Consider the following 18,030-nt stretch of genomic DNA (forward strand, 5'->3'; position numbering starts at 1 on the left):
AGTTATATTCTTTCTTTGATTAAAACTGGAATTACTATGCTAATCTTTGCAACTGGCTTACGTCAAGACCTTAGCACATATGCAATAGCAACTACTGCTAGGGAAACTGGATTTAACATCTGGCCACATCTAAAGAAAATATGTCTTTTCTGTGAAATGCGTTTTCAGTTTATGCGATTTAAAACCCTAAAGAAGCTCTAATTTCAGTGTGTTTGGCCTGTTTGGTAAAAAAAAGGGCTTATTCCAAATACAAATTTATCATCAACTCATTCCTATGTCATAATTGACCAGTAGACTCTAGAATTCAAAATAGAGTGATCCAACATTTAGACTTTTTCTGTACCAGAAAAGAATGATTCACAACCATAATTTGGACACACTCAAGAATCCTAGAGTGCCTTCTACAGTATCAAAAAGTACAGCCACCCTGTACAACTCCACAGGGCAGGAATCATTGTACTCTGTGTATGACACCCCTTGTGCACAACTTCAAGGGGGCCCATCTACTTAGATTACAGTAGCACTTACATTATGGTGGCACCTGACATTGCATAACTCAGGGATTCTGTTGAAGTGTTAATTTTTGCATTTAGTTTTCTGTATTTTAGTTAACCAGAATATTCTCTCCAATAACTCATTCTCCAACTTTCTGTTTTCTAGTAAACTTGGCTTTTCTATGTTTATTATTATTATTAGTGTTCCAGAAATGAACCCGTTTATTTAAGATTAATTGATCTTGGACAAAGGTGCCAAGAACATTCTGTGGGGAAAGAGTAGTCTTTTTTTTTTTTAATTTATTTTATATTATCAAACCAAAACAACACACAAACATGAACATTCTTAACAAAACAACATTCCGTGCATGGTGTACAATCAATGGCTCACAATATCATCACATAGTAGTATATTAATCACTATGGTCATTTTTTAGAACACATGTATCACTCCAGAAAAAGAAATAAAAAGAAAAAACTCGCACATACCATTCCCCTTAACCCTCCCTCTTATTGACCACTTGTATTTCCATCTACTCAGTAGTTTTTAACCTTTGTTCCCCCTAATTCTTTTCTATACCCCTTACCACTCCCTTTCATTGTTCACTAGTATTTCAATCTACTCAATTTATTTTATCATTTGTTCCCCTATTATTTATTTATTTTTAATCCATATTTTTTACTCATCTGTCAATATCGTAGATAAAAGGAGCATCAGACACAAGGTTTTCACAATCCTGTAGTCACATTGCGGAAGCTTTATCATGATACCTTCATCTTCAAGAAACGTGGCTACTGGAACATAGCTCTACAGTTTCAGGCACTTCCCTCTAGCCTCTCTAATACACCTTAAACTAAAAAGGGGATATCTATAAAATGGGTAAGAATAACCTCCTGACTCTGTTTGAAATCTCTCAGCCACTGGCAGTTTATTTTATCTCATTTCTTTCTTTCCCCTTTTGGTCAAGAAGATTTTCTCAATCCCCGCATGATGCTGAGCCCCAGCTCATTCTAGGATTTCCATCCCATGTTGCCAGGGAAGTTTACACCCCTGGGAGTCATGTCCCATGTAGAGAGAGGGAGGGCAGTGAGTTTGCTTGCCATGTTATTATTATTTTTTGCAAATAAAATACCCTGAGTCTGCAGAGATCTTCAGTATTTCTTAAATTTATGTTTTGTCTTTTGTTGAATTATGATATCCAGTATTCTATTTTGTATATGTTCTTGGCATTTACTTAGGTATTTTATTTTAAATGTATTTGTTTTTGCATGTTTCAATGAGAAGAAAACATTTCCAAATGAATAGATGACCATATTGAATAGTTTGAAAAAATAAATGATTTAATCCAATGTTGACCACCTCCTGCACAGTAAACTTGCCTCTGAGTATGTTTATATAGCGGACTCACAGCATAAACATGGGCCCATTTTGTTTAAGCAAAGACATAGGAATTGAAAGAGTTTAAGTTTTAAGATTGATGCTAAGCTTTCAAAGATGAGTTGACTCCATTGTACTGCTCATAGAGCTCTGCTTTCTGTACATTCTGTGAAATGGTATTCATGGATGTACAAGGAGACTCTTTCAATAATCTCTCCATTGACATAAGGTTTCCTTGTTTAAAGAAAAAAACAAGGATTGGGGAGTGATGAGGCCAGTTAGTGGCTTTTGCTATTGGGTTTTGGAATGTAAATTTACAGGTTGCTCAGTGACTTCTGATTGTGGAGATGCTCAAGAGTACCTAGGAAGGTAATTTTAGATGGTACTATCTAGATAGTACTAGATGGTGTTCTTTCACCAGGCCTTCCAGTACAGAGTGAGTGGGAGAATTGGGAATTGTTTGCGGAATTAGGGCAGTAGATATGGTCAATCTGGTTTTAACCCCAGTTCCACTTCCTCTTGTGCTATATAGATAGTTTGGGCAAGAGAAAGCATCTTGGAATAAACAACTATGCAGAGTATCATTCTAGAATGTGTTTCACTGGACCCCACTGATACAGTTCTTAAAAAGTTGTATATAAATCAGATACTATAAAGATAATCCAAGTACACTGAAGGCATCCATTTTATTTTAAATCCTAAGGGAAATATCTCTAAAATATGAAAGCCTCTTTGATGAAACAAATGTGTAAACCCCAAGTGATGCATTTTAGACAAGTATTTCTCTATTTGATCAGTTAAAGACCTGACCTGCCATTCAAATGCATCTGACTGGGGAGTCTTAGAGCCAAATACTTGTGGCTTCCTCCGTCCTAGTCCTACATTTTTTTCTTTCTTACTGCCATTCCTTGATGGAAAGTCTCTTAAAGTGATCCTCACAGCCAAAGTGAAATGGAGGGTTAAGATAATTATCTGAATAATTGTGCTAAAAAATGCCTTGATTTCATCTGATTCATCTTGGTAATTCAAAATGTTGCTGGAATGATGTGGGAGTGGGAAGAATTTGCCAGAATTATCCGTATAATTCTTGTGTGTACAGGAAAAAACTAGGTCTAAGTAAATTTTACCAGCAGACCCAATTTGAACATACCAGAGGAAAATGTATCAAATGTCTTTGGAATTTGTCATTATGGCTGATCAAGATACATTACAAGACTCCAATTTTAAACTGCTCTTCTGCTTTGAACTGGAAAACAGGTTAATCATACATCTCAGTCCATATCTGTAGAAATTATTATTGCTAAAAATAGCATTTAGTAGGTCTAAATTTATCTGAAATGGATATTTTCTAGGGACAGTGTCAAGAATTTTTCATCTCAGTGGTTTAAAAAATAGCTGTGATCCTGCAATTGGGCTGCTAGTGCATGACAGGTATTAGCGGCCCTAATGGTTTGGACTTGAGCATTAACATGGCTCTCAGCTAAATTCTGAATATAAATTCAGTCATTAGTAGCAGTGACAGGGTATTAGCCCAGGTGTAGCCCTAGAATATGCTCTCCTGCTTTATTTGCTAGTTGGGTTGTATGCATTTCTTTCCTTGCCCAACTGAATTATAGGCTTCCAGAGGGTCTATAAAATGTCATCTATTGTGCTTAGTAGAGTACAAGATATGTGTTAGGAGCTCAATAAATATTTGGTCTATGCATGCTAATGGGTTTTAAGTTGGACATATTTCTATTCATCCTTAATGACTTAATCATGTTTGATTTTGGTGAACTAGAAGTAATTTGTATCCTTAGCTTCTCCTTCTAAAGAGCAAGGAAGGTGAAGTGAATGTAATTTTAGTTTCATGGCAAATTATTCTCCGTTATACATTATTAGGAGAAAAATACTGTGGTTAAGTTATAAAGTATGCCACTTGCCAAAACAAAGTGGCGTGTATTCTCACCTTTACCAGCTTTCCTAGGCACACACTGACAATATGGTGAGAAGCTGAGCACTCTAGTTTTGATCAAGCTTAAACTCTACATTTAAGTATTTGTTTAACAATACTTAAAGCTCACAGCAGCTTTTCCTGCAGTCAGAAAATCACCTTCTAAATCCAGGAGGAGCTTTGCACCCAATATTGAAACTTTAGAGCCTTACTTATTTCATTCCACTTAAATCCAATTCTATGCTGGTATGATAATGATCTCAAGAACACAAGCGTGTCATGCCTGAAAACACTGAAGAAGAGAATGACAAGAATTAGCAGTAGAATACATCTATTCCCATGTCAATTGAGCAACTAGTAGTTTTTGAGCATTTTATTTGTGCCTAGCTCTTTGCATTGTCGGAGATATACACTTACCTTCTATCCCCAGTGGATTTATATTTTAGCTGTGGAAGGAAGACTAACATGCATGAGAAAGCTAACAAATAGTGTAAGACCATATAATCTAGGGCTAAATGGTAAGATGTAGAAAAGTGATATATGGGAGACTGGGATAGTAAGATAAAACTGTTAGGGAGAAATAGGCAAGAGCTGAGATGGCAAATATACATGTCTCCACCTATACCTCCCATACCTGTGGCAGGCATTACTAGTCACCCTTGAAACTCATTGCTGTTCGGCCTGGAATATGATTTCACAATCCTTAATATCATGCTCCAGGGATCCGTTAATTGCTTGCATTTGGCACAAAATTTGAAACCTACAAGTGACTATTTGCACATTGAAGGCAGCCTTTATATCCCTAGACCAGTCCTTAATAAATGATGAATGAGGGGAGAATTTAGAATATTTGAAGAGATTTACATGAGAGAGAAGCATATTCCAATAAAGGGAATACCTTAGAAAGTATGTGTGCAAGAGTGAGAATGTAGGAAAATTTTTCACGCTGTTTAGGGTCCCGGTGCTATCAAGTGACAGACCTTGAAAACTTGATGTAGAAGTTAAGGACTTGGTGTCCTAAGCAATAAGAAGCCACTGAGCAAGTATCTTAAAGATGGCCTAGGGCCTGCAGGTTACTAACCTGTTTCAAGTTCTTTGTTTTTTTTTTTTTTTTTTCCCCTTTGCCTTTTTATTGTGCCTAACAGAAATGAACACATTCATTCACATGCACTTTCCTGGTACAGGTACAGCTTACTTTGGTGCTGCCTCTTCCTCCTCTTGGCCTAGGGTCAGGTATTAGAAGGAACTGGAAAGAGAACGGGTGCTTGTTTATCCTCTTCTTCCCCAGAAAGTGGCAGCACTTCCATAGGCAGATCCCAGCAGGTGCAGCAGTGGCCAGAGAGGGTGTTGCTACTGTGCAAGTCGCCCTGAAAGAAGGCATTGGGCTTCCCTTTTATGAGGGATTCATCAGTTGCAACCACATGTGCCCAGCTGCTTCCCTCTCCACTTCTTCTGGATTAGCCAGACAAAGTCCAAGCCAACGCTTACATCATCATCATAAAATTGTTTACAGTTGGAGGCCTACAGGCTGTTACTAATTTAGTCAATAGTCTGGTGACCATCTAAAGGGAATCTCATCACATGGTACACAGAAGTTAGGGAAAGCCATGTCCAAGAAGGGCTTTTCTGGAATTTCTTCTAGATGAGTACAAATTGCCGCCTTGTAATGTATTAGCTCAAGATTTTCAACATGAAGTTATTTGAATAGCTCTTTCAGCTCGTTCAGATGAGGTTGGACCTTAACCCTGAGTGTGTCAGTAAAAGCGATATAGGTAAGCACATTGTTCCTTGAATTCTTTGTGCCTTTTCCCACTTCATAGCTCACGAATAATTTTTTCACCCGTGGTTTTAGACTTTCATATGTTTTATTTCTGTGACTTGGCCGGGCTTGCCGGGAACTCTGTGAATTAATACTCTTATTTCTAGCCACTATGGAATATATTTATTCTTAGATGGACCACATGTTATTCTAAATATCCCCCAGGTTCCCTGTATCTGTGCCTTTGCTTACTAGGTTTTGGAAGGCATGTACCTCCTGACAAAGTAAAACTGTTCTCAAGACTGAATTTAAATGACAGCTCCTCTGTGAATCTCTCTCACTGATCTCACGGACACACTCTTCCTTCCCCAGTATATCCAGCAGAAATAATCTTGTGCTTCTCTGCACACGTATCGCACCTATAAAATTCTACTTGCAGTGAACTTATTTCTGCATGTGTTTCTATCCTTCAGGAATGTAGACTTGAAAAAGAACATGGACGACCCTAGTAAGTGAGCGTCACCCTGTCTTCTTGGTCACATGACCTCACAGTTGAGGTCATGCTGCATTGTTTTTTTGATTTTCCTTTACCAGCAGAAGGGAGAATTCAGATGTGGACAAGTTTCATCATTGAGAGGGAACTCTTGACCAGCTAGAGACATCACTTAGGGTTCTCTTTCAATAAAATGGAAGGAAACCCTAACCTTCCTTGACAGGCTCTAGTAGGTCCTTGGAACACATCCCACATCTGTGAGCCAGTCTGATCTCTGCCTCAATACTAGTCCAGGATCTGACACATCCTCAGTGATCAATAAAGGTCTGTGGAATGAGTGAATGATGGATACATGAAGATCTGTCATTTCTGAGCAGAACTGGGTTGTCCACCTTGGGATTTGCAACTAGTAATAGCCCGACACTTTGCAAAGCCAAGACAGTTCAGATTATAGAGCTTGTGGTACAAGAAATAAGATGACCACACACAGATTATGAATTTATAGCTGAAAAGTTCCTCTGACCAAACATTTTTTAGGGACGTGAGTGAAATTTAAGCCTACTACAAAAAAAAAAGACCTAAAAGTTCTCTGCTGACTCCTTTTATGCTCCTTTAGGCAGGAGACTTGAAAGAGTCCAGAAAGTGCGTTTGATATGATCTACCAAAAGAGGAATCTCATTCTATGGTAAAGTCACCAGCTCCAAGACATTGGCTGGCGCGCCATTGTTCACTAGCTTATTAATGGTGTTTTCCAGTAGGTGGCAGAGTTCATCTCTCAGCTGTCTGATTTAGGCGGTCCTTAGAAAGCAAAATCTGCTCTGGTTTCACAAGGTAATGAAATCTTTTAAAATAAAATTATGGCTGCTTATTAACTTAGAATGGCTTCCAATTCAAGCTTTTTTCGCCTTCAAAGTATTATGATTATTTGAATGGAGAGATTTTTAAACCCTGACTTTTTAGATTTTTAAATGCTTCAATTTTTTTTTCACAATCTAAATATAATGCTTGGTGAGGTGTTTATCCTTACTTTCATAGAGTGAAATACAGATATAACTAATATTTGAAACAGAGAAGGAAAAGATGCACAAAAGAGAGTGGCCAATGAAAGGAAGGTCTGTTAGCCACTTTGCGCTGAAATTGCGAACTGGGACCATTGATTGTAAAGGAAAGAATAGCTGAAGAGTCCGTGCCAATAAAAATGGTGAGCCAAAAACTCATACCAATGAGTAATTAAAACAAGAGGGAGATTCGTAATGTGCACAGACGTTCTGGCATGGTTGTCCACTTCTAGCCCTTCTTCCTTCTCTGCTCCAGCCCTTACTCAGATTGCCATCACACAGCACTGTCCTTTGATTACTGGGGCAGGTAACAGCCTTCCTGGCTGAATTGTGCTTGGGAAGGTTCCAGCAGGGAAAAGTACTACTGTCCAGTGGCTAAACAGCAGGAACTCTACAGGAGCTGTTTTGTTTAAAATGAGTCCAGGCATTTTGAGGACACTTTTACTGGATTAAGTTGGTGCCTGATAAAGAACCTATTTTGGGACAGGAAAGAATAGAAATTAGAAGATACTGCTTTGGCGGCCAACGTTCAAAACTGTAAGGAAAAGAATATCAGCAATTAGAAGGATAAAACTTATTGACTATGACGCTTGTAAAAATGACATTGAACTCAAATAGGGATGTGTTATGAAGTGCTTCTTCCAACAAGTACTACTTGATGCCTTTCATTACATCATGATGGCGAAAGTTACCCAAAGGGCTTATTGGAATGAAAATGATCTGAAAGCCATTTCTCTTTGTGCAATTTTGCCAGGCACTTGTTGAATTTCACTATATCAGCGTGCCATGTGGGTTTGGCAGCACTTGGTTGAGCACAAGCCTACTGCCTGCTGCATTGTAGGGATTCGGTTAATCCTGGCTGAAAGAATGATGACTGTTGCAGGGAATGGGACCTGCTCTTTGAAAGCTTGCATTATCAAGGACTTTCAAGTTGTCATTTGGTTAAGAGAATTAGGATTTGGGAAGATGTATTTTATTAACTAGCCCACTTCTTTCCTGTATAGACTTCCCAGGATTTGAAGGTTTATCTTTAAAACTATTTTGTAAAAAAAATGTGTTTTCTTTGCTACTTTGCCACTTCCAGCCTGAACTAATGGGGATATAATCCTTGATGAGATGCTCACTCTATACGATTGAAAGGTACTTACCAAATATTCAATATCCTAAGGAAAATAAGTACTTCGTAAACATTCCTTGATTGATTAACTGGGTAATTGAGATTACCCAACCAATTCATTTAATACAGGATTAAAACATCTTCTCTGAGCCCTTCTCATCATAATTTTAGTCCTACTTACTGGATTTGACTGTTTCTAAAGCCTGGATGTTATTGACCAAAACTGAGTCTCCATTTCATGCGGCCTTGTGGAAACTTGGATCTCATTATACATCAAGAAATGCTGTGCCCTTGAATGTTTTGCCCATTTCTTGATAGTAGAATCTTAAATTGTTCTGGACTTATTATCCATGCCCAGGAGCCAAGTTTCCACATCTTTTTATTTAATCTTCATTGAACCTATTCTTTTTCTTTTTTTTTCCATGAGGACTGCTTTTGATTTTATTTTATGTAGCTTGACTGGCTATACTGTCCCAATCAATTCAATCACAAATTCAATTAAATCTGTTCTTTAGCATCATAGAAACAATTGATCTGATAATTAACAGGATTTTTTTTACTGAATTGATCAGCTGTTCTTACCTTGTTTAGACAAAACTAGAAGGACCCCTCATCTTTGATTGTGATTGAATATAGTACTTTACATGTAATCTGAGCATCAAATATTGCTCACTTTATTACTTGATATTTGGTGTCTTCATGATTGTAATAACTAACAGTTGGATTGCTATCCCATCTCCATATTTCCATTTTTCTATCATTAACATTACCTGCATTTTAATGTATTGATCAAAAGTTTCCACATGGAGTCATATTAAATTTATTTTCCTTTTTGAATTACTATTTTTATTAGTTTATATATTGCTCTTCTGGTTTAATAAATATTTCCTTTCCCTTCAGTCAGGCTTGCTTTGCATTTGTATGCAGTGTCTGGTTGGTGTGCTGCAGATCATTGATAAAGATGAAATTTTAATTCTCTTTGAACTAAGCAGTTTGTTTAAAATTGTCTAAACTAAAATTTTAAAAACTAAAGTAACATGATTACAAATGCATTTGATAAGAGAGAAGGATATTCTGAGTTAGACTGTCCATCATTTGGCCATTGGAGAAGGGGTTGTTTGAGAGTTCATTTGGGGGTCATGTTAAAATCAATTTGAATTCTCAACAAATGCCCACTGTAATTATCTGCAGTGATTAGTAGATATTTGTATTGCACTGAACATTTCCTTCCAGAGAAAACTGGAATAAGATAAAACTGTGATTACCCGTGTTGCTTGAGTTTAATTAGACGTGAAGTCCTGATGGAGCCAAGTCAAAGTTGCAGCTCCAAGACTAGTCTTTCCTCAGTGACTTTAGCCTAAACACATAGACTTTGGAGCAAATCTATCTGTGTCCTCAAACAGCACTAATTGGTTTTTTGTTTGTTTTTTGATAAGTTATTTTGAAGGGTGCCTATTTATTGGGAACACATGCAGCAAAATAGCTAATGTCTTTGAGAAAATCAGTCTTGACAGTAGGTGTCAGAAATCCATCCAAATTTCATCAGAAGGACACTAGGAAAAGATGCTCAATACCCAGCTCTCGGGCCCTGGTGGTGGCACTCTGGGTAGCTCTGGGGAAACAGTAGAAAGAGCTAGAATCGGAGACTGTTCTGTGAGCAGAGAGGCTGGGATTGCATTCTGGTTCATCTGTATCTTGGGTGTGTGACCTTCAGGTCCCCTGACTACTCTGTAAAATGTGAGGAGGATGATAATAATGGTGAGCACAAGTCCACTTTCTATGTGCCTAACCCTGTTGGAAGCACTTTACATACATCAGCTCATTGCATGCTTGCAACAACACTGTGAGGATTCAAGGAGTGTACCTGGAAAACATTCCTAAATTAAAAAAAAAAAAAAAAAGCTATAACCAACTCTGTGCATTTCCACAGAAAACTGTGGGTCCCTGAATGTCCACGCTCGGCCTGGGCAGGGCCCAATAACCCCGGGGTATTGCTCACAGTTCTCTTTCTTTGGTGAAGTATAGTGTTGCTGTTTGGTTTACAAAGAAAGAAGGACTGAGGCAAAAAGAAAAACAAGGAGGAGGTTGAAATAGCCAACCCCAGACCAGCAGTCAGGACTTGCAAGGAAGGCCTGGGCTTCTAGTTCTTCAGGTCATTTGGAACCCAGGTGGTCTCATCCCCAGAGACATTAGCCTCCTAATTTGGCATTTCTTTGCAGTTATCTTCACAACTCTTGAGGCATTTGTGTTTTCAGTGTCACTTGTTTCAGTGTGGGTGGCTTCCTCCCATTAGGTCCTCTCTGCAACCAACTGTCTGACTGAAGATTCCTTGAGGAGAAGTCCTTTCTTAAACCAGACTTTGCTCCACCCAACAGGATTGCCAATAAGGGTGGAGTACAGGGGCACATCCATCCTAATCTTACTCTATTCCTCTTGTACTTTTAACTTTTTGTCACTTTTCGTAGAGGATGGCTGATTGAAAGCCTCTTTGTTGCCTGTTTTTAACCTGAGCACTTACAGTGTGCTGGCATAGATCTAGCAATATTTTTTACTTTTTGTTTTTAAGACAAAATTCTTAAAAGATAATGAGCCAGCTTCTGATTCAAACCAATTTTAATTACATCCTTCCCCATTAGAAACCACTCCCCTTCCCTTCCCCCAGCTTATTCATATGCTGTGATGCTGTTTACTGTTGAAGAGATATCAGCCTTTAAATGACCAGGACAGTCGCAAGACAAGCGTTGAACTGTGAAATGACTTTTGCTAAATGCTGAGGGGTTTGCAGCTGCCAGCAAAAGAGAGTGTATTGAGGGAAAGAGTGAATAGTTTCTTTTGCAAAGTGTACTTCGGGAGAAAATGCAGACTTTCTGGAAAGCTCATTCTCACACATGTCAACAGGAGGAATGCTTTGAAATGTCTTCCGCCTCCTCAAAAAACAACTGGCTATCTTATCATTTACACAGACCAAGAAAAATCCAAAATCTTTACCTCTAGATAAGTAATTTCTCATTCACTTTTAGCTGAAGGTTTTAATGGAGGAAAATCCTTTGAATTTTTTTATACACTTATTTTCCATATTAGTGGAAAAAATTAATAAGATGTTATTGGATAGCACAGTAATTTGGGGGATAGGAGGAAAGAAAAATACAGTATTCTGGGTGACTAGAGATCAGACTTAGTGTAGTTGTTTGGAGGTAAAATCCAGCATACCTAAAATTACTTGAACCAGCTGATGAAAGCAAGTCTAGATGCTTCCTATTCATTGTCTGGAATGTGTTTGGAAAAAGCTCTGCTCTTCCAGATGGGCTAGTATGGAAAGCATATCAACAGCAATACTCTCATTCATGGCAAAGAATACAGTTGAGAAATTCACAATTGTAGTTTGATGTGCTGGGTCATAGGGTAGAATTCAAGTTTTTTGGTTTTTTTCATGTTTCATAGAAGTGGGAGAAACATCGCAGGATGTGGTGGGGTTTTTTGCTAATTTCTTGATTACAGATAAAAACCAGTATATCATGGAATAAGGTGGTCCAGATTTAGAACTCAGATGTGCTAAGTAAATATTTACTCTTGTTCTACTTCCAGGGAGGTAAGAGATTTTGACGAACATATTTGTTGAGGTCAATGGGGCAAGAAAAAGCTTATGCTGTGCTCAACTGCCTGAGGGGCGTTTTCACTGCAAGTTAGCAAAGGATGGTATTTTTGTTTCTGCTGAAAAGGGCAAATATCTTGTATTGCGGCCTTTACTTTCTTATTGTTCATTCACAACTGCATAATCGCAAAGCAGAGTTTTGAAAAGCTGCTTTATTTTCCCCCCTTTGTCGGGAAAGTCTCATCTTAGCTTTTACCGATGAGGTTTGTTTCCAGGCTCTCGTCTACTTTTTCTCCTGGTTTCCTTGGGGCTATCAGCTGTTGACACTTTGTTTTGTCTTCATTGCTGAAAAGAAAAAAATCACCCATTTAAAGTCAAGACTTGAAGTGTTGAACTTAATTCCTTGAGTCTAGTCCACACATTGGCTCTGGTTGCTGTACCAGACTGACCTCCAGTCCAGGGGAGGGTGACTTGGCAGAAATCTGAGAATTCCTCGATCAGTAACTCCCTTTTTTGGATTTATGGAATCTTGAGGTGGATTGCTTTGTGCTGAGCATGTTCCTATTGGAAAGGAATGGGGCTGGGGTGAGAGGAGGCGTTTGCACAACACAAGTGTTTGCAGCTGACCTCGGTGTTCACGGCTCTGGAATTAGCCAGCTGCTGCGGCGCCGTGCCTTGACCGTTCACCGTCAAAGCCTGCACACTCCCATAATGAAAGGTTTACGTAAATAGTGGTAAGAAAGAAAAGGCAGATAATGGCAACCTTTGGTGGTTTGCTTCTGACCTGATTTGTTGCTCCCCTCGAAAGGCTTTGCTATTGTTCCTAGAAATCAAATTTTAAAAGACCCAGCAGCCAAACAAGCAGAATATTATATTGTGGAGCAGAGTGACTGTGAAAGCTCTTTGTGCTGATGATTAATTTCACATGTAAACACTCTGGTTTTGTTGCCAGCGAGGAGATTTCCTTTTCCTTTCTGTGCCTCGTTGAAGTCTAGAAATGAAATTCCACAGCTGCCAGGTTCCCACAGATTCCTCACTGGCCCATCAAGATGGCTACACAGGAAGCAGAGTGAAGTTTAGAGGATTCCACTATAAAAGTCTACATAGGTTGTTTCATACACTACAACTCTCAGAGAATTACAAATCTTTTGCCTGCCTGACATGTAGTCATGGTCGGTAACATAACCTGCTCCATAATAGGAATGAAACGTGGACAGCATTTTCCGTACCCACAGTGAGCACATGCAGCTGAAGCAATGCTAATGCCAGCTTGTGAGTTATCTTTGCCTTCCTTAGTGAGCCACATTTGTCTCCCCCCACCCTACACGTTCAAGGCCTTGCCAGGCCATGGAAACTCCCAGAATGTCAGCAGGTGTTGTAACAAGGCACAGTCACATAGGCCACTCTTTCCTCTCCAGCAGGAGGGCATTTATGGCTGCTGAGCCCAATAGTCAGGTGCAGAAAGGAAGGCCCTATGGAATAAGCACTCACAGTGCTTCCTCTATAATTACCCATTGTTAACCGCAGCCAGCTCCTGTCTCAGCGGGTGTGAGTGTGTGTTTATATTAGGTCAGTGCATGTTCCATTTAGTTTCCAAATCAGAATGTTTGCCAACTTCGGCATTAACTCACACTTTTATTTTGCTTCCCAGAATGTGCATAGGTTATATAAATCATCTGAATGGCGCGATGTTCTGCCGCTGGATCTTTTTATCTTCTGGTGCAATGCATTTCTTCCACAATGTGCTGCATCTCTAACCAGCATTCACGGGGTTAGGCAGCTCTGTAAGACGAGGTCTCTAGAGAGACAAGCTCAGTGCCATCATCTTTTGGCAACATCTAGTCTTTGATGTAATGCTGTTCAGTGAAAATGATCCTTGCAACTCATTTATGGTTTCGGTTTACATTCTGCTGTCTCGCTTAACGGGTAACACCTGGGAGCAGGGTGCCTTTTGAGGGAGATTCTTAATAGCAGCACTTCAAAGACTGTTTGCAGAAATGAATTGCATGTATGTGCACATAAATTGTTGTATTTCACGATAGGTTTCCCAACTCCCCAGACAACTAGGCAGAATAGAACATGTATATAGATGTAGGCACACACTCTGTTTAATTGGCAGAGAGACTGTGAAATGCACCCCATTATTGCATAATAAGGAAGAATTGATTATGTAGGTTGGACACCTGCTGCCCTAATCAGCTTTCCTTATTTCAGGAGATAGGCCCTCATCCTTCTTAAGTCATAAAAGGGCCATTCATGTGCATTCTTTCAGGACTCAGGACCCACCAAGCAGAGAGAGAGAGAGTAGTAATATAGATATGGTCATTAACAACCAAATCAGGCAACATATGACGTTACACAATTGTAGTCATTAACAACCAAATCAGGCAACATATGACATCACACAATTGTAGTCTGACCAAGGCTTCATGGCAGATTTCTGAGAAGGTATCCTAACCCAATGAAGGAAACAACATTTGCGGTGTATTTAGGCTCTGAATAAAGACATGACCCTGTCTTTGAGTATCATTCTCATAGGACAATCTCACCAATGAAATGTTGGCAAAGATATTAAATGAACAGTGGAAAAATACAAATTCAGAAACTGGTAATAAATATAATTCGTACTTTACATGCAGTATAGTAGAAGTGATTGGAAAAAAATGTCAAACTTTTAGATTGTTTCTTTATGTGGGTCATGCTTTTGGAAATTAAATAGCAAGCCTTCAGATGAAAAGCTTAGAAAAGGTAAAAAAAAAAAATGTAACTGATCATCTAATTTACATACTTTTAGGACCTTGGAAGCTGGGACACCGATTTCCCCCAGTTTTTTGTTGTTTGTTTTTTTTCTATTTTAGAGCTCTAATTGTCAGCCATTTATACCATGTAATAATCACTGGCAAGCTAATTGCCTTGTACACCTAAAAAGTGGTTTTTTCATGATGCATTGTCCAAAGAGTAAAATTAGCTTATAAATAAATAAGCTAAACACTACAATCATGAACATTTTTTTAATAACTTGTATGCTATGATACACAACTGAAACTTAAATATCCAACCATCAAATACATTTAAGAAAATCAGTTGGAAATAGTATATTTTCATCGTAAACATGCAACTCAAATATATACTTGGAAGTATGAAATTGGTTTTACCTAAGAGTTGCTCATGGATACCTAAATACACCATCTTTCACAATAAAAGTAGCATTGTAGGGGAAAGTTGTATTAACGAATATATTTTAGTGACAGTCTATATAGTCAATTTTTCCCAGAATTTGAACAAAACTTTTGTATATTTTCCAATTTAATACAATGAAATTTCCCTTTCCCACCATATTTCCCCAAAACACTCATGTTTTCTTAATTGTTGTAAGTATAGCTTGCTTCTGTTTCCTAATTGACTTCTGGAAGTATTCTAGAGAGTTTCCAAGACTTTAACAACAAACCAAGAACAAAAATGATTTATTTTATGTTCAGAAGATACTTAAAAGAACACATGCTTCTCTTACGAAGATTGAGGAGAACTTTGGCCTACCTGATAAATAAAACAACAATTGTGAGTTTTGCCATATGTACTTCCCTGAACACTTCTGATATGGAAACCACCAATGACAACAGCAAACGGGGGAAATCAGTAAAATTTAAAAAAGAAAAAGTTGGCTTAATTGGTCTTAAGGAAAAACACAAAACTTGAATCCAGAGAATGAATGAATGGAATATAGTACAAACCATATGTCCATTGTTGGCGCATCAGTTGACTAGTACCAAGAATAATGAGCAGGTTCGTGTTCCTTGTCTGCTAGGAGTCTGATGGACTCTAGCAGGATGAATCAACGTTCTTTCTGTTCTCTGTTGCTGGCACTACTGAATGTTACGCTAAATGTTGGTTTTGTTTTGTGTTAGTTTGTTACATGTCCCAGCAACTATTATTTTGACATTACCTATATATTTATATATTTTTATTGCACTTAAAGCACACTTTGAAAATTATCTTTTTATGGGTTTATCTCCTCTTCTGTCCCTCCACCTCCAGACTGTATCCTCCTAGAAGGCAGGAACTATTTTTCTCCACTTGCAGTCCTCAGAACCTAGCATAGTGTCCAGACATTGCAGATGTTTCATGAGATGTTGGTGAATGCATGTGTGGACACGGGTAAGAAATTTGATATTGAGCAGTTGTACTTTTTCCCTGACTGCTGTTACTGGAAGTTGAGTAGTAGATTAGAAGATGGTCAGATGAGAAGATGAAGCAGAGATTTAAAATTAGTTTCCAGAGCCAAGTTTTGAGGATAATGCAGAAAATACTGGCTGAATGTCAGATGACAGTATATTTGATATAGATACCTCAGAATCCTGAAAGTTCCAGTAGTAGTATGTCTCAAACAAAATAAAATTGAACTGAGATGACTTTTTACAGAAGGGAGCAAAATTGTTGCTTCTGGCTGTCCTTTCTTCACATTCAGCACTGAGATAAGAAAGGAGATAAAGTTGAGGTCCTTGAGGCAGACTGAAGGTTAGGTCTGAATCATTTATGAGAGCAAGGTAATGATTGCTGGTAAATATTTGCTCTTAAGCCCTTCAAGTAAGAGTCTCAAAACACCACAGGTGAGAAAGAATCAGGCTAGAATGTGGAGGGCCTATATTTCCAATAGCGTACCACTGGTTTTCAAGACCACTTGTACTAGAAATAAAGAAGTTTAAATATCCCTATCAGATACGATGCCCAGGGATATGCTGAGTTTTTAGAGACTAGCCAAGCACGTTTTAAAACTGTAACTGAGACTTCTCACTTACTGCCATTTTTGGCTGAAGATTTGGAGTCTGAAGGACACTGGAGGAATTTGCCACTTGGCCAAAGTGAAGTTTAATTTTTTAAGTAGACAATTACTCTATGATTCAAACACTGAAAACCGCCTAATTAGAAATACGCTTGGCCAGTTTGTCGCTAAATTAATGTCTTGCTGGTAGAAAGTTGAAGTAGCGGAGATTTCCTTATTTTGCTCCTAGATAACTCATGTTCCTGAGTTCTTTGGCAAAAATCAGTGGCTTTTTTCTTAACAAAAGGAAAGTTCTTAGAAAAACCAATTGTTAGAATATTATGTGTAATAATTTCTGAGAGGCAAGTTGTATTTCCCTACAAATTAAACTTGAGTAGCTTTAGTACGCAAGCTTTGAACCTAGAAGTTCATTGCTAAAGCAGTGTTATTTTGTTAAAGTGGAATATTCCCAGGAAAGCAAAGGAATAACACAGAAATGGCAGCATCCTCTCCTTGATTTTGCTTTTAATTGCTTCCCTGTACTAAGCTTTTTCATGTATTTTTATCAGTGCTCTTGGTTCTTCACAGAACTTCATTTCTTAATAATATTTGTAATATTTTTAGTTATAGCATGTTTTTGAAAATTGGTAATGTAGAAATGTAATCATTTTGTATTCATTTCTATCAATTGAATTTATACTTGATACCAATTGGGTATCTTCTAAAGCTTCAAGTGGGATTTTATGTGCTCTGGCTTTAAGTTTTGTAAAGAACTTGCGTATTTTAGATTGTTATTTTGTTTCCTTCACCTTTTCCTTACTAAAGGGAATGTCAGGACTGGCTGCTTCTCCCAAACAAGGCAGATGGTGGAATTCTCCCAGAAGGAGCCAGGCAGGGGAGGGGAAATCTGTGGGAGAAGAAGTGGTTGAAGTTGGGGGAACCACATGGCCCAGAAGGGGAGATGCAATCCAGAGTGATAAAATATTTCCAGTTCTTGTGGGATGAGCGCTCAAGTATTTAAAACTCAAATGTGGGTGGTGCCTGGGGACTGGGTGTGATTCTGAGGGAGAGTTGGTAGGTGACTTGCATTCTGGAATAACGGGAAGACTACAGTGTGGCGGAAAGAAGTAAGGTTTAGGATCTGAAAACCTGGTTTTGAGTTGCAGTGCATCCCCGTTCTGACGTCGGGGCTTTGGACAAGTCACTTGAATCTAACCCGGGTCTGTGCATGGAAGGCAAACATTCTACCATTGAACCACCCCTGTACCCACACTCGACCTTTTTGAGGTCTCCTCATCGGTGTCATAAGAGGATAAATTAGGAAATGTATAGGGAAAAAAAGTACTTTGTGCACTGGGGGGCACTATAAATGTTACTGGAGTAGAGCAAAAGGAGTGACTGTTAGATTGCAAAAAAGAACTAACTGCCATCTGCATTTCCTACCTCA

The 18,030-nt window shown here is 38.5% G+C and overlaps 1 protein-coding gene across 13 annotated transcripts in view; it reads left to right on the top strand.

Moving 5' to 3' along the window:
- Nucleotides 1-18,030, top strand: part of NREP (neuronal regeneration related protein) — a 29,370-nt gene that overhangs the window by 4,284 nt on the left and 7,056 nt on the right. Inside the window, exon 4 of one of the 13 annotated variants that reach the window (XR_013167025.1) lies at nt 15,860-18,017. The exons of 11 other annotated variants lie outside the window; for them this stretch is intronic. The gene's annotated coding sequence lies outside the window, so the exon portion shown is untranslated. Of the gene's footprint in view, nt 1-15,361; nt 15,383-15,859; nt 18,018-18,030 lie in introns of those variants that run through there. One more of the 13 variants, XM_077138983.1, reaches the window with a different exon arrangement.

The sequence above is a fragment of the Tamandua tetradactyla genome, chromosome 21, assembly GCF_023851605.1.
Source record: "Tamandua tetradactyla isolate mTamTet1 chromosome 21, mTamTet1.pri, whole genome shotgun sequence".
In the NCBI taxonomy this organism is placed as follows: domain Eukaryota; kingdom Metazoa; phylum Chordata; class Mammalia; order Pilosa; family Myrmecophagidae; genus Tamandua; species Tamandua tetradactyla.